Below are 24,109 nucleotides of genomic sequence, written 5' to 3' on the forward strand. Positions count from 1 at the left end.
TGCATCTCTGAGGGCGCTTCTCGGAGAAGTTGTTGCTGGTGTGTAGACCCAGGCAAACTGTACTGGGGAGCTCCGGTAGCACTGTGGTTAAAAGGATCCGCTGTGAACTGGAGGGTCCCTGGTTCAAATCCACCAGCCCTGGGAGAGAGAGATGGGATTCTCTGCTGCTATGACGTTTCAGTCTTGGAGGCATTCTCCTTTCTCCCTTGGAAGAGTCAATCGGCTAACCTGTTTGCATTGCCTGCAGCAGAGAAATAGCACTGTACCCTAAGATTTTATCATAGGAGGAAGTTTTAGATGGATTCTGTCCAAAGAGGTTTTAAAAGCTAACATGAAGTGTGAAGTCAGCATGAATGGTGACTAGTTCTCACTTACCTTTCGTTTGCCAGTGTCTAGTCCAGAGCCCGCCACATCGCAGGCTTCCAGTAAGTTGGTTGAATGCGTGCGTGAGACTGCCAGATTGCTTTGGTAAATTGGCACTTGATCCTTCTGTGTGTGAAGGGAACACGCCTAATACTGTGACTGTAGCCCTGCTTGTTGGTCTCAACTGATTAAATTCTGTGCAAGGTTCCTTTGATCAGGAAGCAGATCATTTCCTTACAACGGCCTGTGCCTGATTAGCTAAGTGGCAGATACTTTACTAGCCTAACCAGGCCATGCTCAGTCACTGGGACAAAGAAATTAAAGGTGTTTAGACTCCCTTTACTAAATTAGAGCAGATATATAAAGATTTTGTTGAGCCAATAAGCAAATTCATTATTCTCAAAATGGCAAAACACAGTTACTCTCAAGGATTAACTGTTGTTAAACAGCAAATTGTAGCACCCGTCAGTCACCAAGTACTTACAGAATGCTCATGCACAGCAGCATCCTGCCTGGTCCTGTGGGCTCTTCGGCTGCTAGACTCCTCAGCGTGAACAGGGAATGTAAACCTGTGACTCGGAAAGCAACCTATGCTACATTAAATATGGTTAATTGAGAAACATAAGCAAAACTCGGAAGCGTAGCGGAAAGAACTAGTTAGGGCGTGGACGAGAGCGTGATGAGGATTGCTGGAAGGAACTTGAGCAGGCGGCTGGGTTTGAGCAATGAGTGTGTAGGCCATCTGACGTTCTCAACACAGCCGATACGCATCTCACTTCCTGTTCCCAACAGGAAAACAACAACAACAAAGGGTTTAAGGGGCACGGCGGAGGCTTTTCTCCATTGATGACTTCTTCCTTTTTCCCTTTACTATCAGGTCTAGTATTTAGCAGGCAGTCCTTAAATTTATTCACAGGAGAGGAGCCGGAATGTGACATGGGGCTTGGTTTCATAATCGTTGTTAGGGCAATGCATTTAAAAAGAGTAGGTTTAATTGAAATTTATTTAAAATATAGCTTTTTCCTTATATTTATGCATTGTTCTGGATACAAGACCTTTATCAGAAATGATTCACAACCTTTTGGGGCAAAGTTTCCAAGGTAACTCACTAAAGAAGGGATTATCTTTTCAATGAATGGTCCTGAAGTAATTTGACTATCTGTATGTAAAAATGGAACTTCCTCACAAAAACAGCGCATATGCCAAGCATAACCGTTAACTCTAAGTGAGCCATCAGCCTAATTAAACACTAAAGCTGTGCAGCTTCAAAAAGAAAGCACAGAGGGACTCTTGCTGACTTTAGGTTAGGCAAGGAACTTTTGGTACAATGTGAAAAGCATGAGCCATAAAAGTGGGGCGAGGGGGGAATCGATAAATTTTTGTTAAAATTGAAAAAAAAAGTATGTTTCAAAGACACTGTTAAGATCTTGAAAAGATCAGGCAGACATTCAATGATGCTCACCTTCCAGACATGATCACTGAAGACAAAGTAGGTGCATCAGCAAAGGTGGTGAAGAAAGCTGATGGAGCCAGGCTATCAAAAGATATAGAGTCTGGGGTCTTATAGACTTGAAGATAAACAAGCAACCATCTAGCTCAGAAGCAACAAAGCCCACATGGAAAAAGCACACCAGCCTGCATGATCATGAGGTGCCAAAGGGATCCGTTATCAGGCATCAAAGAACAAAACATCATACCATTGTGTGTTCACCTCCTGATATGATTGCTGAAGACAAATGGACGCATAAGCAGAAGTAGTGAAGAAAGTTGATGGTGCCCGGCTATCAAAAGATAGTGTCTGAAGTCTTAAAGGCTTGAAGCTAAGCAAGCGGCCATCTAGCTGAGAAGTAACAAAGCCCACATGGAAGAAGCACACCAGCCTGTGTGATCACGAGGTGTCGAAGGGATCAGGTAGCAGTCATTAAAGACCAAAAAAAAAAAAAAATCATTGTGAATGAGGGGCAGTGCAGATTGGGGACCCAAGACCTATCTGTAGGCAATTGGATATCCCCCTTACAGAAGGGTCATGAAGAGGAGATGAACCAGTCAGGGAGGCAGTATAACAACAATGAGACATGAAACTTTCCTCTATTTCCTAAAAGCTTTCTTCCCATCCACCCACCCCCTCCTCCATCATGATCCCAATTTTCCCTCACAAATCTGGTTAGACTAGAGAATGTACACTGGTACAGATAGGAAATGGAAACACAGGGAATCAAGGGCAGATGATCTCTTCAGGACCAGTGGTGAGAGTGGTGATACCAGGAGGGTGGAGGGAAGGTGGGCTGGAAAGGGGCAACTGATTACAAGGATCTACATATAACCCCCTCCCTGGGGGACAGACAATGGAGGGTAGGTGAGGGGAGACATTGGACAGTATAAGATATGACAAAATAATAATAATTTATAAATTATCAAGGGTTCATGAGGGAGGTGGGAGCAGGGAAGGAGGGGGAAAATGAGGACCTGATGCCAAGGACTCAAGTGGAGAGCAAATGTTTTGAGAATGATGATGGTAACAAATGTGCAAATGTGCTTGACACCGTATGTTTGTATGGATTGTGATAAGAGTTGTACAAGTCCCAAATAAAATGGTTTTTCTTTTTTAAAAAAAAGAAGAAGAAGAACCAAAGACTCAGGGACAGTGGTTCCATTTGGTCAGCAGGTTGCGCTTATCAGCCACTCTGGGGCCAGTCTGCTCTGTCAGAGTTACACAGCCTTGGAAACCCAAGGGCACAGTTCAACTCTGACCGCATAGGGATTAACTCAGTGACCGGGGGTTAGATTTTTCAGGGGATCTAATGTGTTGCCTTAATTAGTATTCTCTATTCTAATATCCATTGCAATGGTGACACAGAACTCACAGACCAATACTCGCAATTAAAGGATTTATAAAAGGAAGTTGACAGGTTGTAATGCAAGTGAGAATTGATCCGGATTCAGTTGTTTATCAGGCCATGTTACAGAGTTCTTGTAGTAAATGCCCAAAGGGGCAGACCACTCCACTGTAAGCCTCAACTGGAAGGCATTCAGCTCAAGCTCCATGGGTCAGCAAACCCAGCTCCCTGAATCAAGTGCCTAGAGGCACCCTACTCCCCAAGCCAGCCTCCTTCCGGAAAGCGCCTGTAGGTTGGGAAGTTCGCCACTCTGTTCCATGCTCTGACTCCTGGTTCTGCTGCTACTCCTCTAGGTCCCAGCTGTCTTCTGGATCGAGGCGGTTCATTGCACAGGGACCTCAGGCCCAGAGGATCCTCTCCACTCCTTGCTTCTGCTAGTAATGAGATTCCTCCCCAGGTTTCTCAGGACCTTCATTTTATACCCGGCAGAATGGCATTGCATGGAATCCTGTTCAGTTACTCGCAGGTGAATCCTATTAGTGTCTTCCGCACCTTCTTACCAGACCCATGCGGGGAATTTGGTTAGAAAATCCCCATTAAATAATTCACTGCCCTTGCATCTGATAAATGGCTTGGATCCAGGACATAATAATAACTGACAACTCAATAATAAGAAGATCGATGATGCACTTTTTCAAACGAGCAAAGCAACCACAAGAACCAAAAAACCCTGAAGAGACATTTCACCAAAAACCTACATTGGATGTTCGATGAAAAAAAATGTTCAGTATCATTAGCTTTTCAGGGTGAATTGAAAGCATGATGAGCTACCCCTCCACACTCACTAGGATGGCTATAACGAAGAAGACAGACCATACCTAGTCTGTCGGTACCTCTGTATAAGAACTATACAGTCTGCACCATTGGTTCTCAACCTGTGGGTCGTGACCCCTTTGGGTCGAAAGGAGTCACCCGATTCATAACAGTAGCAAAATGACAGTTAGGAGGTAGCAATGATAATAATTTTATGGTTGGGGTCACCACAACATGAGGAACTGTATTACAGGGTCGCTGCACGAGGAAGCTTGAGAACCACTGTTTAGACTACGGGCATTGTTGAGAATGTAAACTGAGACCAGGAAATGTTGCAGCCACTTTGGACAAGAGTTGGACTGTTCCTTAAGAAATGAAAAACAACTTATAGGCGATCGTGCAACTCCACTCCCTGGACAGCACCCGGGAGGAACGACGAGATACTTCCACTCAAAGAGTGTATGTGATTGTTGGCCACAGCACTGTTTGTAAGAGAGGAACCAGGACACTCCTAGTGCCCCTCATCTGGGGGATGGATAAATGGAGTGTGGATACATTGGAATGCTATTCAGTTACACAGAGGAACCAAAATACTGTAGCATGGATGAACCCCCAAAACATGCTGTTACATCGAAAGAAGTCAGGTGCACAAGACTCCCTATTATTTCGCTCGACTTATATGAAATGGGTAGAGAAAGCAAACTGATAGATACAAGAAGCAGAAGGTTAGCAGAGTGTGGGTAGGCATACGAATTGACTGCCTATAGGCTCAAGGGATACTTTGGAGGTCATGGAAACATTTTAAAACTAGATTGTGATGATGGTTACATACCTCTGTAAAAGTCTCAAATATTATTGTATGTTTACCATGGGTGAATTTTACAGCATAATAAATTCTGTCTCGGTAAAACTGAAAATGAGAGAAAAAATATAAAAAGAGTAGGACATGCAAGAGAGCTTCAAAAAGGCCCTGGGGTAAAATGGAATGAAGAGATGGTAGAATTTCCCCTACTTGTGAGCCCCTGGCATCCGGGCACTTCCTAAAGGCTCATGGGCTCTTGTAGGTACTCCCAGATGCTGCTCTTGCTCTACAGAGCCCCTCACAAGATGAGATGTATTTCCTCGTGTTCACCAGGTCATGCTTGATCAGTATTTTTTTTAAAGGTTCCTAAGTATTCAAATTCACAAAGGGGGAAAATCATCCTTTTAGTCACAGTGCAATTAGAATGCACTCCATCCTCAGTGGTACCCTTGTCATTAATAGCGGGGGAACTTTCTTCTATGGATCAGTTTCTTAAAGCCCCTTCAGTGTAGGTTGGTGACTTGGTGTCAAAAGCCCTTCAGTAAATAACCATCCTGCCGGGTGAATAGAGAGGACAAGGCCTGCAATGCTATATTGCCGTGGCTTAGTCCACAGATCGAGTGTCAGGGTCAGATGAGAAATAGTTGGACTCACCATCACCGAGGCCCTCGGAAGCATTTGGTGAAAACAGAGTAGCGATACAGTTAGTCTTACGCCCTGGCAAGTACCCGGAGGGCAGCTATTCTCAAAATGTAGATACCAAGCCAAGTTCTAGCCTGTTAGCAAAGTTGGGGTTCTAAGGAGAAAGGTTTAAAACAGGGATCCTCAAACTACGGCCTGAGGACCATATGCAGCCCGCTGAGGACACTTATCTGGCCTGCCGGGTATTTTTGCCCCGTTTTGTTTTTTACTTCAATATAACATATGTGCAGTGTGCATAGGAATTTGTTCATCGTTTTTTAAAACTACAGTCTGACCCTCCAACGGGTCTGAGGGACAGTGAACTGGCCCCCTGTTTAAAAAGTTTGAGCAGCCCTGGTTTAGAAGATCTGTACCTCTGTATAAGAACTATGTGCTTAAGAAGAGTCATTTTGGCTCTTCTCCATTTCACAGGCCAAGGTGGGATCTCTCAGGTTCTAAAGACAGTAGTGTATTAGCCACAGGGATTAGCTTGAGACAGCATTTTTCCTTTTCTTTTTAAATCATTTTATCGGGGGCTCATACAACTCTTACCACAATCCATCCATCCATCCATTGTGGCAAGCACATTTGTACATTCATTGCCCTCGGTATGGAATACATTGTTGTTCAAGCACATTAGTCCATTTATTGCCCTCAGCATTCTCGGAACATTTGCTTTTTGAGCCCTTGGCATCATTTGCACAAGTGGTTCCTGCTTGTAATAAAACATTCTTAATAAGTAATTCATATATCAAATATAGGATATGCAGAATCTTTAAAAAAATTCCTTTCTCTTCTCCAGTCCACTCTTCATGATTTTCCTATGAATATGCCTGGCCAAGTGATTCCTCAGTAGGCTGCTAACCGTAAGGTGAGCAGTTCAAAACCATCAGTTACTCTTCGGGAGAAAAATGAGGCTTTTTACTCCTGTAAAGAGTTACAGTTCTGGAAACCCATAGGGGCAACTCTCCCTGCCCTAAAGGGTCGCTATGCGTCCGAATTGACTAGATGACAGTGAGTGTTTTTGGAAGCGGGGTAAAAGGAGCCCTAGTAGTGTCGTAACATGAATCCAAACTGACTCAATGGCAGTGGGTTGGGTTTGGGGAAGTGGTCCAAACAGTTTGCACTCACCTGCTAACCTAAAGGCTAGTGATTAGGATTCACCCAACAATGGCATGCAAGAAAGGCCTGGCAATCTACTCTAGAGGGATTACAGCCATGAAAGCCTGATGGGGCCATTCAATTTGTAACACAGGGCGTCTCTGTGAGTGGATACTGATTCAGTGACCATGCTTTGCTGTTGTTTTGGTATTTTAAAGTTGTTTGGAATTGTTAGCTTTCCTAATGCTACAGTGAGCAGCTGGGCACTGGGTCCTCCATTTCTAAAAAGGATTTGAGTACAAGGAACTACAAGTTTGCAAGCAGCCATTATGAAAGACATGGTGGTTCTCTTTCTGTTTCTCTCATTCATATCCATTAATCCATCCATCCTTCCATCCATCCTTCCTTCCATCCATCCATCCATCCATCTCCCTACCTACCGACCCATCTACCTCTGCACACACACATTTTTCATATGCATTTTACATATATGATGGATTGACATGGTGACTATATCAATGGACTCAACACGGCAGTGATTAAGAGGATGACTCAGGACTCGAGACTGTATGTTCTATTGTACATAGAATCCATATGAACTGACGTGACCTAACAGCAAAAACATAAACACATATAAAACTGCTTATCACTGGAGTCATCTGTTGTAGGAGACATAATTTGTTTCAATTTATGTAGTAGTCACCTAATCTGGTGTCAATTTAAGGGTTAAGAGTGTAGGGGTGGAGTTTAGGCTGTCAATCTGGAGATAGCCAATGAGACTTCTGTGTGGGCATGGCCTTCTCCTGAGAATCCTGGTGGTACTATCCTCCTTAGAGGCAGGAGAGACTCTGCTCACACCCTGGGAGACGTAGCTGCAGACAAGACACATGGACCCCACCCTCATGCAGAGACCCTTGCCAGTGCTGAGATGTTTCTAATGGCACTGGATCCAGACTTTCTACCCACTGGCCTGTGCTCTTCGACATTTGGCGTCATTGCATGTGTTTTGTGAGTCTGAAGAGGACTTTGTAGATTGGTATCAGACATATGGGCTAATACCAGATTTGCGGTCTAGATCTGGACTGGGCTGGAATATTTTTCAATGTTCAATTGCTCTTGTATATAAATCTCTTTCTGATACACATATGTGTGTCCATGGATTTTTTTTCTCTAGTCTACCCAGACTAATACAATTTATGACACCAGTATGTCTTTAAGAATTAGTGCTTTTGGCTAAGATAAATGGTCTTAATTTTATATTTAAGATCCTGGTCTTGCTTCAATCATGAGAAAGTGTCTAAATATTTGTTAAATGAACGAACAGAGAGCCTAAGTAGGAATCATGTTGCTTGATTATACATGAATGATAGTTTATTTAGTAAGAAGAAAATAATCGATTTTTATTGTAGTTATTTAGTGAATATTTAATATATTTGTTCTATAATATCTCAGCGAAAGGTGACTCTTTTAGCTCTAAAAAATAATTTTACCTTGTAATTGTTGTTGTTGTTGTTAGGTGCCATGACATCTGTTACAACCCATAGCGATGGTATATCTACAACAGAGCAAAGCACTGCCCAGCCCTGCACCAGCTTTCTAGTACTTTACTTTGTCTTTACAGATACCCTGTGGGATCTCCTGCTCAGCCTTTTGACTTCATCAGTTCTTCAATTTGCCTTAGCTATTCCAGGATTAAGAGCAAGTTTCGGAGTCTCTACTGACATCGTTCTTTCTTGACTTTTTAATGGCTCTTTGCTTTCTTCATGTATGGTATTCTTGATGCCATCCCGCAGCTCCCCAGGTCTTCTGTCTTTAGTGCTCCATACGTCAAATCTATTCTTGTGATGGTCTCAACAGGCAGGTGGGATAGACTCAAGGTCATACTTTGGCTCTCGTGGATTTATTTTAATTTTCTCCAACTTCAGCCCACTGTGACGCATGAGCAGTTGATAGTCGGTTCCACAGTCAGCCTCTGGCTTTGTCTTAGCCACTGGTAGGGAGCATCCCACAGATGTAGTCAATTTGATTGTGCCTGTCATTTATGTTGTTAAGAAAAAAGATATTTGCAGTTAGGAAGTCATTGGTCTTATACAATTCTATCATGCAGTCTCTAGCTTTGTTTTTCATACTAAGGCTGTAGTTTCCAACTACTTACCTTCCTCTTTTTTCCAACTTTTGCATTCCAATCACCAGTAATTATCAGTGCATCTTGATCACATGTTTGATCCATTTCAGGCTGAAGAAGTTGCTAGAATTCTTCTTCTGTTTTTTTTTTCTTCAAGTTTACTGTATAGGGTGGTTATGAGTCAGAATTGACATGATGGCAGTATGTGTTTGAGTTTTTAATAATAGACTATGCAGATTACTCCTGCTAAAAATAAGTCTAGGTTTATGCTTCTGCTTCTAGTTAGGATACGAAAAGTGTTGGCAAGACGCTGCTGTGAATATGATGTTAATGCTCCCTCTGCATTTGAAGGGACTCTGGTGGTGCTGTTGGGTAAGTGTCGGACGGCTAGCAGTTCGAACCCAGCTGCAGCTTCTCAGGAGAAAGATGAGGCTTTCCGCTCCCATAATTATTTGAAACCTTGGGCATCCTTTCCAGAACCACTACGGATTGGGATTGACACATGGGCAGTAGGATTTTAAGCTACGCCTGTGCGAGTTGACCAACGAATCAGGAAGTCCGGGAAAGACTTGCTGCATTTGAATTATGTTTCCAGTGAAGACCATTGAAAGTGCCACGACTGCCCGAAGACTAAACGGATCTGTCTTGGAGGAAATACAGTCAGAATGCTCCTAAGACGCGAGAATGGGCACTCTGGACACGTTTTTAGTCCCTGGAGAAGGCTATCGTGCTTGGGAAAGTGGATGAAGGCCCTCCCTGAGATCAAAGACACAGTAGCTGTGGCAGTGAGCTCAACACAATAGTAACTGCGAGGACGATCGATGCCGCCCCGGGCACTGTGTCCTTTGTACACGGGTCACTGAGAGCTGGAACTGATTCGCTGGCACCTAATCACAGCAGCACCTAGCACATTGCCTCAAGACCTAGTGATCAAAGCAGCAGGTTGCCAGGACCCATCTGTAGGCAACTGGACATCCCCTTACGGAAGAATCTCAGGAAGGAGACGAGCCCTCAGTTTGCAGTGTAGCAATGATGAAGCATACAACTTTCCTCTAGTTCAGAAATGCTTCCTCTCCTCACCACCACCCTCCCCGTATCATGATCCTAATTTTACCTTACAAATCTGGCTAGACCAGAGGATGTACACTGGTGCAGATAAGAAATAGAAACCCCGGGAATCCAGGGCAGATGATCCCTTCAGGACCAGTGTTGAGTGGTGATACCAGGAGGGTAGAGGGAGGAACCGATTACAAGGATCTCCATATAACCCCCTCCCTGTGGGACAGACGACAGAAAAGTGGGTGAAGGGAGACATCAGACAGTGTAAGACATGACAAAATAATAATAATTTATAAATTATCACGAGCTCATGAAGGAGGGAGTGGTGAAAATGAGGAGCTGATACCAAGGGCTCAAATGGAAAGCAAATGTTTTGAGAATGATGATGGCAACAAATGTGCTTGACACAGTGGATGGATAGATGGATGGATGGATTGTGATAAGAGTTGTATGAGCCCCCAATAAAATGATTAAAACAAAACAGAAAAACAAACAAAACAGTCCCCGGCATGTTGTAATACAGCTCTTGGCCCTGTGAGTTAGACTTTAGGCGAGCCACACCTGTGTGATTCCTCTTTTCCTGTTGTCCTGGCTGAGATCGCTGGGTGGGGTTCAGCTGGTGCATGGTCTTCTGTGGGGAAGACAAGATCCCTTTACATGTGTACCTGGTGCCTTGGCAAAGATGGCTCCCAAGACTGGCTCACATGGTCGTTGTAGCATAGCTATCTCGGGGGATTGGGACTTGTTATACACGAGCTTGAGGCTCCCAGAGAGAGTCTCTGAGAGATCACCCAAGAGACAGAAAATAGGAGTTTCTAGTGTCTCAGAACCTAAGCCAGAAGATCAGCATCATCTCTTCCACTGTATCGTATTGGTCAAAACAGGCCCAGAGTGTTCTCAGTTTCAAGAAGAGGACACTGGTAGCCATGTTTAATTCACTGCAGTTCTTCATCTGGCCACACATCACGTCCCTTCCTCCTATTCAAAACATCTTCACCCCCTTCCAAGAATGTGAAAGTCCTCATCCCATGATGACTTGAGCCTCAGGCTTAAGGTCCGGGATCTTCTCATTGAAAGCAGGTCCAGATGTGGAGAAAGCGCCTCAGCTGCGGGTCCTCTCAAGAGACAACCCATCTGCCCTGACACACTCAGCATGTGGAGAGGCAGGCAGAGAAAGGCTGCTGTAACCACTCCCCGTAGCACAAAGCTCTCACTGGTCTGTAGTCCTTTCAAAGTCACAGTGTTAGCGCTCTGATTAGGGAGTCCTGCTTCCTGGAAGGAATTCTCCATGGCGCCTCGCTTCATCCTCTGAATTCTGACTCATCCATTTTCTTCCGTCAGAAGTGGTCTGGTTTGCATCTGAGTTGTCTTTCTCGTCTGCTTCCTGCCTGGAGACGTTTGAGAGTCCAGAAGTCTCCATTCGTGTTGTACTCTTCCCGGTCTCTTTCAGTCCAAGTAATTCCTTTTAAAATGGTGTAGACTTCCTTTATCTTTAAACAGAATCCATGGATATCCATTCATTTCTTTTAGAACGAAACAAAACATTTTATTGGAAGCACTTTCCGCTCTTATCACAGTGTACACATACATCCGTTGCATCAAGCACATTTGTACATATGTTGCCATCATCATTTTCAAAACATTTTCTTTCTATTTGAGCCCATGGTATCAGCTCATTTCCACCACCTCCCCCCTCCCTCTCTCATGAATGCTTGATAATTTATAAATTATCATTTTGTTTCATGTCTTACACCGAACTCTGTCTCTCTTCACCCACGTTCCTGTTGTTTATCCCCTTGGGAGGGGGTTATATGTAGATCATTTGATCGGTTCCCCATTTCTCCTCGCACCTTCCCTCCACCCTCCTGATATCACCACTCTCAACACTGGTCCTGAGGGGTTCATCTGTCCCGGATTCCCTGTGTTGCAGGCTCTTACCTCTATCAGTGTGCATGCTCTGGTCTAGTGGGATTTGTAAGGTAGAATTGGGGTCATGATAGTCAGGTGGGGAGGAAGCATTAAAAAACTAGAGGAAAGTTGTATGTTTCATCGGTGCGATACTGCACCCTGACTGGCTCATCTCTTCTTGTGACCTTTCTGTAAGGGATGTTCAATTGTTTAGAATTGGGTTTGGGTCTCCATTCCGCCCTAAGATAGGTAAGATAGAGCCTTTTATTTTTGTTGGTTTTTAAACTTGAGACTAAGAGCCAAGGTGTTTGGGGACAATGACTTTCTAAAGATTCTTTTAAGTCCTTCCTAAATTAAAGGGCCCTCACGGCATCCTCTCAAGATTCCTAGAACCCTTTTGCCTAACAAAAAAGTCTCAAAGGAACACCCTTTAAGATTCTGAGAAGTCCACCTAGATTCAACTTTCGTTTAAGGCCCAAGTCTGGAGACCAGATTGCATGTTCACTCTCCAGGGACTTTGTGCTCTACAGCTGTGCTTTATGGGTAGACCCCGAGTTTCCTATGTGCCCTGTAGCTAATCCTAACACTAAGAGGTTTGGGGAGAGAATGGGTATGATGTTCAGTTTTATTTTTCACACCAAACAAAGCTCATCTTGCCTTCTTTATAGCTCCTCTCAATCCTGCTTAAAAGTAGAAACCGTGTCTAATCTTGCACTATGCATACCTTCCAGACATGGTTAAAATAATCCACCCCTTTTAACCTTCTGCCTGGAAATCTCTTTAGCCAAGTCTGCCACTTTAATGGGTGCAATAGCCTCTTTTTCATGTTCCTTCAAGCAACGGGGTTGCAACCTTTCTCCCACCGGGTAAAGAAGGGTGGGTTGTTGCCACTTCTGTATCCTCCAGGAGCATTTTCCTTACCGCTCTGCAAGCCGTCCTTACCGCTCTGCAAGCCGTCATCGGCTGTCTTAAGACTCTTCTAGCTTCTTCTCTCCCTGTGGTCCCAAAGTCAGTGCTACATATTTTAGGATTTTTACTACCGAAGCCCCTCTTTTCTGTGCCACAAACCAGTTACAGTTTTCTAATGCTGGGTGACAAATTAGCTCAAAACTTATTGTCCAAAAACAACAGTCATTTCAGCTCACACTTTGAGGGGCAGAGGGGAGAACAGAGCTCACGTGGTGAAGCCCCTGAGGGCACGGGAAGCCCCTGAGGTCACTTCATGGCAGGACACATTCACTTGAAGGATCTGTTTGGATGGTCCCATTTCTGGCTCCTTGACCGGAACCAGTGGAGGGCATTCCACACCAACCGCAACAATGAGCACAGACATGCCAACGGTCCTGGGGTGGCACGGGCGGGCAGTGCTTTCTTCTCTTGTTCACGGGTTGCTGAGTCAGAGCTGACTCAGCTGCCACCACCACCAAATGGCTGCACGCTCCCTTAACCGTGTTAGAGTCGGATGAGGAGAATACAACACTGTGTGACTTACACAGTCCCAGAAAAAGTGCCTGGGAAGAAAAGCAAAAGGTACATGAGGTGGCTTCAACAAGTTCATGGACAAAATGGAATGGAAAGATAAGGGCATTTTCCCACGACCTTTTTGAAGCTGCCCTCATGGTGTGCAAACGTGAGCCTAATCAATAAAACCCTCAGTGTGATTATTTTAATATCAAAGTAATCTGTAAGGGAAGAAGCACCATGAAAGATGAAGGCGGCATTAACAAGCATATTTTAACTATCAATAAAATTAATATTGACACGATATTATTAACCAACATGGCCTAATGGTTATTTATAAAACTCTGTTCTCAACAACTGCAGAATGCACATTCTTTTCAAGGGCTCGTGAAATAGACCAAAATAGACCGTGCACCAAGTATAAGAGCAAGTCTCAACCAATGGCAAAGGGTTCAACTCACATAGTTTGTGCTCCACATTGGAACTGGATTAGAAATAAGTAACCCAGCCCATGGCCCCCGAACCAGTACTGGTTCATCGCAACTGTTCTTAGCATCTCCAGGCCGGTAAGTCTTTGCAGGAGCAGACAGACTCATCTTTCTCCTGCAGAGCCCCTGGTGAGTTTGAACCAGCATTGGTTAGCAACCCATCACTTACCTCACAGCACCACTCCGGTTCCTAAAATAACAGAGGACTTGGAAATCCACACTTTTCCTGGCGAATAAGCAATACACTTTGAAATAATTCATGGGTCCAAAAATGGCTCTCAACCAACACTAGAAACTGCTTTTAACAGAACAAAAATGATAAAGTAGCATGTTCAAACTTGTGAGGTCCCACTATGGCCGTGCTTAGAACTACCCAGCCTTAAAATGCATGCGTTTTAGGTGGAAGGTTGAAAATTAGTAATCTCATATTCTGTCTCCAAAAGCTAGAAAAAGAATCCTTCCAGTAAATACAAGTAAACTAGAAAGAAAGTCATAAGAGGGTGGGCCTGCAGTAGGAAAGATCAGTGAAGCCACTGCAGGTCTTCAGACTGGCTTGGAGTGGTTCATCCGTGGCTGAGGAGAACGGGGGAAGTGGACACATTGCAGAGCCACCAGACCTTGCATGTGCAGATTTGACCCAAGGAGGAAATAGGCCACTGGAGCTCTGCTCAAACAGGGTGGCTGACTGTGCTGCCTCGGCCATGTGTTACGATGTAGATGGCCACCCTCTCTGAGCAGAGCACCTCTGGTTACTTCCCTCTCAGGTCAAAATCTGGCCCACAGAGGTTTGATGGCTGTGTCAGTCTGGGTGGACTAGAGAAACCAATTCATAGACACTCGTGTACAGGAAAGAGCTTGATATAAAGAATAATTGTACATAAAACATACTAGCCCAGTCCAGATCCAGTCTGTAAGTCCAAGATTAGCCCATATGTCTGTTACCAATCTACAAATTCCTCTTCAGACTCATGAAACACATGTAATGATGCAGGAAGGCCACAGGCCAGTGGGCAGAAAGTCTTGTGGATCCAGTGGTGGTAGAGGCATCTCCGTGCTGGCAGGGTCTCCACGTGGCTCCTTCAGCTCCGGGGCTCTAGAGTAGCTCCATGTGTCCTGTGAGCAGGAATGTCTCACAGGGAGTTATGTGTCCTGTCTCCAGCAAGCTATTTATCTCCGTAGTGCTTCCAAATGAGGTCATCAAGCTGTGACCTGATTGACAGGCTAAACCCCACCCCTTCGCTTTTAAGTCTCAAGCTGGCAACAGATCACGTAACTACCACAGTGGCTTTGCCACGTATTTGTGCCCTTGTTTCCCTCCACTGTGACTGAACTGTTTTGCACCAATTCGAAGTGCCATGCCTAAGACATTTCAAACTAGTTTGAAGCCCTCACCAAAAGTTGTTTCTTTCAAAACATTAATAAACTTTCCAAACCCCTGCTGTTGTTGTTAGGTGCCGTCCTGCCCATCTCAGCTCATTGGGACAAAAACAGAGCAAAAAGCACTGCCCCATCCTTTACCATCCTCACTATCGTGAGAATCTCTGCGCCCATTGTTGCAGTCACTGCGTCGGCCCATCTTATCCAGGGTCTTCCAATTTTGCGTGCCTGTCTGCTTGACCAAGCACGGTGTCCTTTTCCAGGGACTGATCTCTCCTGATGACATGCCCTAAGTAGATGAGCCTATCTCACTATCTCGGCTTCCAAGGCACATCTGGCTTACCTTCTCCAGGTCCAATTTGTTTATCCTTTTGACAGACCGTGGAACTGACAGTATTTCCAGCAGCACCATCATTAAAATGCATTGATTCTTCTTCCGTCTTTATTCTGTAAACCCCTAGAAAGGGGCGGGGGGAAGGGTGGGGAGGGAATAGAAATTACAAATACAGAAATAAATAGGAAATGTTACCGGAGAGCTAGGGAATGTTTTAAAAGTTAAGAAAACATTATGAACGGCTTTGTGTCGATACATTTGAGACAACTTAGATACAATGGATGAATTCTTTTGGGAACAAGATGCAACTTATCAAAATGACCCAGAAGGAAGTGAAGTGTTTAAGTAGAACCTATGTTTGAAAGCCAGTTGACTGACATGATGTGCCTCCTTGACACTGTGCGGATGAAGGGGAGACTGCATGTGGTCTGGGGCAAGCAAGTTGTCAGAGACCCCTAGACAAGGGACAAATGGAACCAGTCTTCCCTCTCTCTTACCAAACAGATATATATGTCAGAGGTGGGGGTGTGTGATGTTTTGCTCCCCGCTACCCCCAGTGCAGTGCTATTCTTATTAGCCCCCCCTTTTCCCAAGTGTTTGTTCCACCCTCTCCGGATGGACCACCGCAAGTCCACCTGCCCCTGCTGACCTGCATCTGCTTCTTTCCCTGTGCTCCCTGCACCCCCTCGATTGGTGAATGTTCTTATAACTTTGATCTTTTCCTAGATTTCTTTCTCCTTGCCTCCCCAGAGATTAAGCTTGGCTTTCTGAGTACCATTTTCTGAATACTCCATTTTTTAAATGAATGCTATGTTTTAATGTTTGAACAACCACTTTAAAAACAAACCAAAGCACCATTGAATTTCCTCCACTTTAGATGTTGATTTTGAAGGTGGGTTGGCAGGCCCTTCTGTTCTCCCCGTCAGGGCATGGATCAGTGTGCCGTCCTTCCCGCCAGTTCCTGCTCTTCTCGTCTCGTCTTGCCGTCTCCACGTATTAATTGCCAGCACTGGTTGACGTCCAGGGTACTGTTCTGGCTTTCATTGGGACTTTCAGTTTTAGTCCTTGTAGGATGTTTCTAAACGACGGGCATCTTCTTGATGATTAAAAGAAGATGTTTCGTAATCAACTAGCACTGAGGCCCCATGTTTCTAAGCCTTGATTCAAAGCCCCCGCTTTAAAGGGTTGTTCTAAGCAGTTACGCGAGTGTCAGGACGAAGGCGGAGTTGTACCCGTTCACCAGGCGCTCGCAGTTTTGAAGGATCCTGGAACAAGTCTGGCGGATAGAACCGAGGAAGTTGAAAACAAACAAAAATAAACAGACTCAGAAACTCAAAAGCGTGGATTTTGCAGAAACTGTGCAATCCCACGGTCTGAGGTAGAGATAGATGATCACAATATAAGTGATGCCTATTTTATAGGACTCTCTCGCGCTCATTTATCATCTGTAAGGCATTATTATTTAATTGGCTTCAAAGGCTACCCATCACACCTTTGAATTTCATCATCTTTGTCTATTTTCTTTTAGATCTAGACGAGCGCCATGCCCCATCCAGCACTGAAGCGTTAACCTGTGAGAGGACATTTGCCAAATACAACCACAAGTAAGTCTGCTCACATCCACTTTAGCACCAACTTATGTCTGCTTTGAAATATAAAGAGTTAAGCCCCGTGTGGGTGACAAAGAGCCCTGGTGGCTTAGTAGTTACGCGCTGGGCTGCAATCCACAAAGTTGGCAGTTTGAAATCACCAGCAGCTCCGAGGGGCAACGATGAGGCTCTCTACTCTTGTAAACTATTACAGCCTCAGAAACTCCCAGGGGGCAGGTCTACCCTGTCCTGTAGGGTCGCTGTGAGCCAGTACTGACGTGGGGGCATTGAGCAGGGCTTACAAGCTGGGATGCTAGCCCAGGTGTGCAGTTTGAAACCACCAGCTGCTCTGCAGGAGAGAGATGCCGCTTTCTCCTGCCGTGAAGGTGGACCGTCTTGGAAACCCACAGGGGCAGGCAGTTCTGCTCTGGTCTACAGAGCTGCTGTGAGTGGGAGAGGACTTAATGACCGTGAGACTGAATGTATGTTTTGAACCACTGGTCTTAGAAAATCGTGTAGGTATGATTATTGAATCTCTTAGAGTTTATATAATAATGTAATGTTTAAGCTGCCAGAAATTTTGGGTTTTCTTTTTTTACCAGAAGTATTTTTAAAATCATTTTATTGGGGGCTTGTACAATTCTTATCATGATCCATACATGTATCCATTGTGTCAAGCACATATGTACATTTGTTGCCATCATCATTCTCAAAATATTCGCCTTCTACTTGAGCCCTTAATATCGACTGCTCATTTCCCCCCTCCCTCCTCATTCCCCCTCCCTCATGAACCCTTCATAATTCATAAATTATCATTATTTTGTCATATACTGTCTGACATCTCCTTCCCACAACCCTTCAATAAGGGGTGTCCAGTTGCCTACCAATGGGCTTTGAGTCTCCACTCTGCACTCCCCCTCATTTACAATGATGTGTTTTTTTGTTCTTTGATGCTTGATAGCTGATCCCTTCGACAGCTCGTGGTCACACATGTTGGTGTGCTGCTTCCATGTGGGCTTTGTTGCTTCTGAGCTAGAGAGCTGCTTGTTTATCTTCAAGCCTTTAAAACCCCAGACGCTATATCTTTTGATAGCCGGGCACCATCATCTTTCTTCATCACATTTGCTTGTGCAACCAGAAGTATTTTTAAAATCAAAACAAACGCTTTAAAACCAATCCACTTATTTTATCAGTTCTAGTGCCTATGTGTTCCGCTAAAGGCTTTTAAAATAGTTTTGTCCATTGCAACTGTTTCTTGGATTTTCTGTTTTAAAAGCCCAAGTAATGTTTCCTACTGATTTTCTGTCTCTTGATAATTAAGGGAAGATTTTAGTAATCAACTAGCACTTTAACTTGAAATGTGTAATAACCACTTATGCATGAACATAACTTTAAAAGGTTGTTTTAACCAGCTTCCAGTACTATAATATTATGAGAGGGTTGTATTCTTTCATCTTATTTATTCAACCCGTATGCTGAGCAAACAATCTGAGGAGCTGGACTGTATGAGTCTGAAGTGTGAGGATTCAGGATTGGGGAAAGACTCACTGAGAACCTGCAATATGCAGATGAGACAAGGTGGCTGGCCCACAGTGAAGACATTTCCCAATAAAAAGCAAAGACGGCGGCCTTCGTTATGGATCGTGCAAGAGCAAAAGTCCTCACAGCTGAGCAGTCATGGGACTCTCGTGATAAATGAAGAAGCTGAAGTTATTAGTGATTGTGCCACTTGGATCACCATTCAGCATCTATGGGAGCAGCAGTCCAGAAATCAAACGACATGTACTGAATTGGGCAAATCTGCAAAAGCCTTCTTCAGTCTTTATAAAAACACAATGTCACTTTGATGACCAAACCATGACCCAAGCCCTGGTCTTTTCAATCACCTCTTACACATGCTACAGCTGGACATGGAAAAAGGAAGAAGAATTGAGCTTTGTTGATGGCATTTGCCCTGGGTCTGTGTTATTTGTGTGTATGTCTGTCGGCTCTCACCCCAGGTGGAAGACAAAAGGTCGTGCCTGACTGACGTTTGTCTCCCCGGCATTCAGCACAGCCTTTAAAGGTGCTTAGGAAGTACGTGTTCGATTAGTCACGCTGGGCCTGACTTTTCCTACCCTCCTTCCCTCTTGCTTTTCACCTTGTAGACACGTGTAACGCCTGGTCCCCGGCTGTTCGCTCCTGGCAGGCCTCCCCCAGGTCTTCTTAGCCTAGGAAATTACTGCCCAACCTGTAATTACAAGATCCAGTCAGTCCCAACCTAAGACATGCACTATACTCCAGAAGTCCAAGTCTAATTGTGCCGATTGGAACACAGAGGGCATTTCCCACAAAAGCAGTGTTCGGAATCGTGCTGATGTTCTCAGCCAGCCCTGCCAAGACTCTTTAACTCATAAGGTGCCAGAGCTACTTCAACGGCAGGCAGCCTCCCTGCAGAATGTTCTTCTGTGGGAAAGTTCTGGCTCGGGAGAGTTGAGAAACACATCTCCCATGGCCTGGGCTGCTTGGTCAGTGGGAGGGCCTGAGCTTGGGTTCTGCCCATGGATCAACAGACGGGGTACTCTGACATCACCCCCTCTTTAGCTTTAGGTTTTTGTGAATGGGAAACTTAAGCATGAGTCACCAATATGCTCATGTCTTCTAAGTTCAGGGTAAGAGGCAAGGGAAAGGAAGTTGGGCAGTGAAGAAGGGGGTCTTTGCATGTAGTGTTGGCGAAGAATGTTGACTACAGCAGGGACTGCAGGAAGAAGGAACAGCATCCATCTTGGAGAGAGAAATACAGCCTCAGTGCTCCTGGGAAGCCAGCGTGGCGAGACTGTGTCTCTTGTTCTTTGGACATGGACTCAGACGGGACCAGTCCTTGGAGACCAAGGCATCCTGTGTGCTAAAGCGGAGGGCCAGCAGAAAAGAGGAAGACCCTCGAGGAGAAAGGTCCAGGTGATACAGAGCCTGCCACGGCGGCTCACCCATAACAATTGTGAGGCTGGTGCAGGACCGGCCAGCGCCTCGTGCTTGAGGTCACTATGAATTGGAGCAGACACCGCCACTGGAAGTTAGGATGGCAAACGGCTTCAGGTACCCTCACATGTCTGATCGTCCTAAATCAGGTATTAATAGCTCAGGGGCTATATTACTACGTCCTTATGTCTGCTATGCTACCGATTTTTGAAACTAGAGTATGTAAACATAGTACGTACTTCCGTCTGCAGGGGAAACATATTTATAGGTGATAACCTGTATATTTAGCATCACCTACATATTTGTGGACCAGTGAATGTCATTTCGACGTGGGCTTAATGCTGCTTCCAGAGAAAGACACATTCATTCATATGTAATCAACCCTGGGTTTTCATCGTCTGTGTTGTTATATTGCTCAAGCAGCAGCATTATGAAGAAGAAAGCATTATAAAATTCCGAGCATTTCATTTACTGATTCAACGAAAGTATTGGGCACAAACATGAGTGCTTTCTTTACTGTCTTAGATGCTGAAGGTAAGGAGCAGGAACATTGGCTTTCTCCTCCAGGAACTGGAAATATAGGGAGTGAAGTATTGAAGAGGTCATCACAGTGGAAACAATAGGTTATTCGTTGCCAATCTGCATTTTGACGGTTATAGATGCTTTGAGGATGAACAGAATGGCAATATCCTTTTGCTTCCCAGTAGTTGCAAAGAGAGTGGTGCTACGGAAAGAGCTCAGAGAAGAAATAATATTCTCAGCTATATTTTTAAACTCCCTTACTGACATGGCCTTGAATCTGACTCATACTGACCCTGTAGGATAGAGTGGAAATGTCCCTGTGGGTATCCAAGGCTATGCATCTTTATGGGAAACAGAAAGCCTCATCTTTCTCCTGTGGAGTGGCTGATGGCCATGAGCTGCCGAACTTGCGGCTAAACAGCCCATGGCCAAACTGAGGCTCCTTCAGCTAGATTCGTTACCTGAAAAGAAGGCCGGAGACACAACAAACAAACAAACATGTGTTACTAGCTGGAGCAGAATCTTCATGTGGGGTGTGACAATAGGTGGGAAGATGAGACCAGAGGTTCAACCCTGTCAGTACATCAGAGCCACCATAGATGTGGCTTACAAACCCCAAGTCCCTGGACCTTACCCCAGAACTAATCAATAGAGCAGCTGGGGCTTGACACGGAGCCTCTTGAGTTTTTTCAGAGGCTCCCCTAGTGAGTCTGCTAGTCAGCCAGCATGGAGAAGCTTTGCAGGAGATGGATGGGCCTTGACTGTCCTGCTGAGGAGCTGGGCCTCAGTCCCCTGAGCCGTAGGGAGCCACCAAGATTTCTAAGACGAGCGACATGGTAGAATTGATGTTTGCCAAGAGAAAATAATAGGTCAGTTGCATGTGAATCGAAGGAAAATCAGAAGCAGCTTGGCTTGGAGCAGTGATCGTGGGGCAAAACAAGAAGAATCACAGCTCTAAGTGACCTTTGATGTGCGGGCATTGGTGATGTCAGCTTGGCCCTCAGCATGATTTGTTTTATAAACTGATTATGCAGCTTCACCCTCATTAATGTGATCTCTCTTCTCTTACAACCTGGCAACTTAAACACCCATTTCCGCCAGTTTGCATTTAATCGAAGGAGACCATTGTCTGCTCATGTACACACTGAACTCCTAATAGTAAGTGAAGTTATGTGTATGAGGAATATGACCCTTACATGATTATCATAAACATTTAATAAAGCCTACACATGCAGTACCGCAGTCCTAGCTCGTTAGAATTGTGCCCAGATCCAGAGTCACGTAAAGTAATGATTGCCACAGAATTCTCTAGCATTAAGTTGAAATTGGGAAGAATCTCCTAAATCAGGCTGTGTACTTAAAATTTTTAAATCAGATTTAATTGGTTTTTTGTTGGCAGTCTTCACTTGTCTCCTGGCTACTGTACCTATCCTTACTCCCTGCCTGCACCCTCTCACCGCACCTCCATCCCATGCCCCTCTGGGGTTGGTACTGAGCACCTGCACCTCACCCTGATCCAGAGAGCTGAGCTGGCTAGCAGAGTGGAGTCGACAACGTGAATTGAAGTTCTGTGTGGCACAAACAAGCTGGATGCTTTTGGTAACCCTCGTATGCATGTAGCTAGTGTAGGACAGTACAGCTTTGAGGGCAGCGGTTCTCAACCCGTGGGTCGCGACCCCTTTGGGGGTTGAATAACCCTTTCACAGAGGTCACCCAATTATTAACAGTAGCAAAATGACAGTTATGAAGTACCAACGAAAATAATTTTATGGTTGGGGGGTCACCACAACAGGAGGAACTGTATTAAAGGGTCGAGGCATTAGGACCCTTTAAGATGTTCTAAGATTATCTACCCTCGGGCCACACAGAGCACACACAAAATTGGACACATTTGCAGATGTTTCTCACTGCTGTAAAATTTAAAAGGCAATGCGCCATTATTTTTGAGACCAACAGGAAATAATTTCAAGGCATGATCTTTTCATGTGTGCTTCCTCTGAGAAAAAGGCTCAATGTCATAGCTTACACCAAACACGTCACTATAGTCAGCTCTCATTATTTGCAGTAGGTATGTTCTAGGAAAGGCGTGCTGGCGGCATAGTGGTTAAAGTGTTCCACTGCTAATCCAGAGGTCAGCAGTTCAAACCTACCAACCTCTCTCTGTGGGGAAAGATGTGCCAATATAGTTCCATAGGCTGTACAACCTTGGGGGGGGGGCAGTTCTGCTGTCCCATGGGGTCCCTGTAAGTTGGAATCAACTCAAGGGTAGATGGTGTGTTATCACCACAAATACTGAATTAGTGAATTCTGAACCATTGCTCCCACAGAAAATATAAGATAGGTCCCTGAAAGCCTCTGGTCACGATATTTCCACCAACTCATCAATACATAACCTTGTTGCATGCCTTTCTGTGTGAGCTCACCGTATTCAATGCAGAGTGATCCCTGTGAGAGCTGCCGTAGGGCCCTCTTAGATGCCTGAATGTAGGACTCTTCAGCATGTGCCATACTAAACATATTGCAAAGAATCATCATTGACCAAAGGGTGACTTCCTCCTGGCTCCCAGTGACAGTGCTGTGGCTGCTGGCAACTGCTGATGTTTGAACGAACTCGTCTGAGGTGTGAGAAGTGAGATGGAAACGGAAGTAGGCCTAGAAAGCCAGGGAAACAACACAAAGCCCGTGAAAAGGTGCCCTGGGGCCAGATCTGGACCATAAATGTGTTTTGTGTGGCTATATAATATCTACTTGTATTTAGCATGACTTGTTTATAAACTCGTGTTTATTTAACTAATGACTGGTTCAGTTCATTATTGCCTAACTTTATGTACGTGTCCATGTCTCTTCGTTCTCAGTAAAACTGAGATTCAACTTCATGGGTCCTGCCTCTTTTATGTTGCAATAATCAGCTAGAGCCAAATAAGCCCTGATGGTGTAATGGGTACATGTTAGGTTCACCTTAGGTTAGCAGTTCAAAACCACCAATCTCTCCTGGGGCAAAGATGAGGCTTCCTATGCTAAGCAACCGTTGCAGGCTCGGAAACCCGCGGAGGCAGATTTCCCCGTCCAATAGAGTTTCCTCGAGTCAGTATGAATTCTATCGTAATGAGTTTGGCTTTGGGTTGGCGTGTTCCGTGGGAGTCACTACTTTTTGGTTCTTACAGCCTTACTGTTGGCAGTTATTTTTCTCTTAATGGAATTAAAAGATACTTACACAACTCCCTGGGCTGAAATTTGACATAATAGATTGACAGGATGGCATATCTGTGGAGTACAGAGCAAGGGTTAAGAGCAGGGATCCTGGGGCCAGAATGCTTGGTTTCAAATCTACAACTTTCTTGTGACCTTGGGCAGGTAGCTTAGCCTTCACAGGACCTTATCTATAAAATTGGAATCATGGTATCTACCTCACAGGGTGGAACAAAATGAGTTGATGTTTGTAAAACACTTAGAATAAGGCCTAGTACACAGGAAGTGCTCAGTTAACTGCTGTGGTCATTTTCAGGACCTCTTACTCTTACACAGCTCCTATGCAAAGGAGGGTTGCCGGTGACTAGTAAGATAGCATTAGGAAGCAAGCCGTGGTCAAACTAAGACGGAGCAAAAAATCATAAATCCGACCCATAAAAGCCCTAGTAGGCTAAGACCAGCAGATCTTATATGGCCAGTTGGGGGAGTTTCACAAAAGGAA

At 44.7% G+C, this 24,109-nt stretch overlaps 1 protein-coding gene across 2 annotated transcripts in view; it reads left to right on the top strand.

The window, feature by feature from the left end:
• ZNF438 (zinc finger protein 438) overlaps positions 1 to 24,109 on the top strand; it is a 182,968-nt gene that overhangs the window by 65,986 nt on the left and 92,873 nt on the right. For both annotated transcript variants that reach the window (XM_075550342.1, XM_075550343.1), the window contains exon 3: positions 16,878 to 16,953. The gene's annotated coding sequence lies outside the window, so the exon portion shown is untranslated. The remainder of the gene's footprint in view (positions 1 to 16,877; positions 16,954 to 24,109) is intronic.

The sequence above is a fragment of the Tenrec ecaudatus genome, chromosome 5 (assembly GCF_050624435.1).
Source record: "Tenrec ecaudatus isolate mTenEca1 chromosome 5, mTenEca1.hap1, whole genome shotgun sequence".
Lineage (NCBI taxonomy): Eukaryota > Metazoa > Chordata > Mammalia > Afrosoricida > Tenrecidae > Tenrec > Tenrec ecaudatus.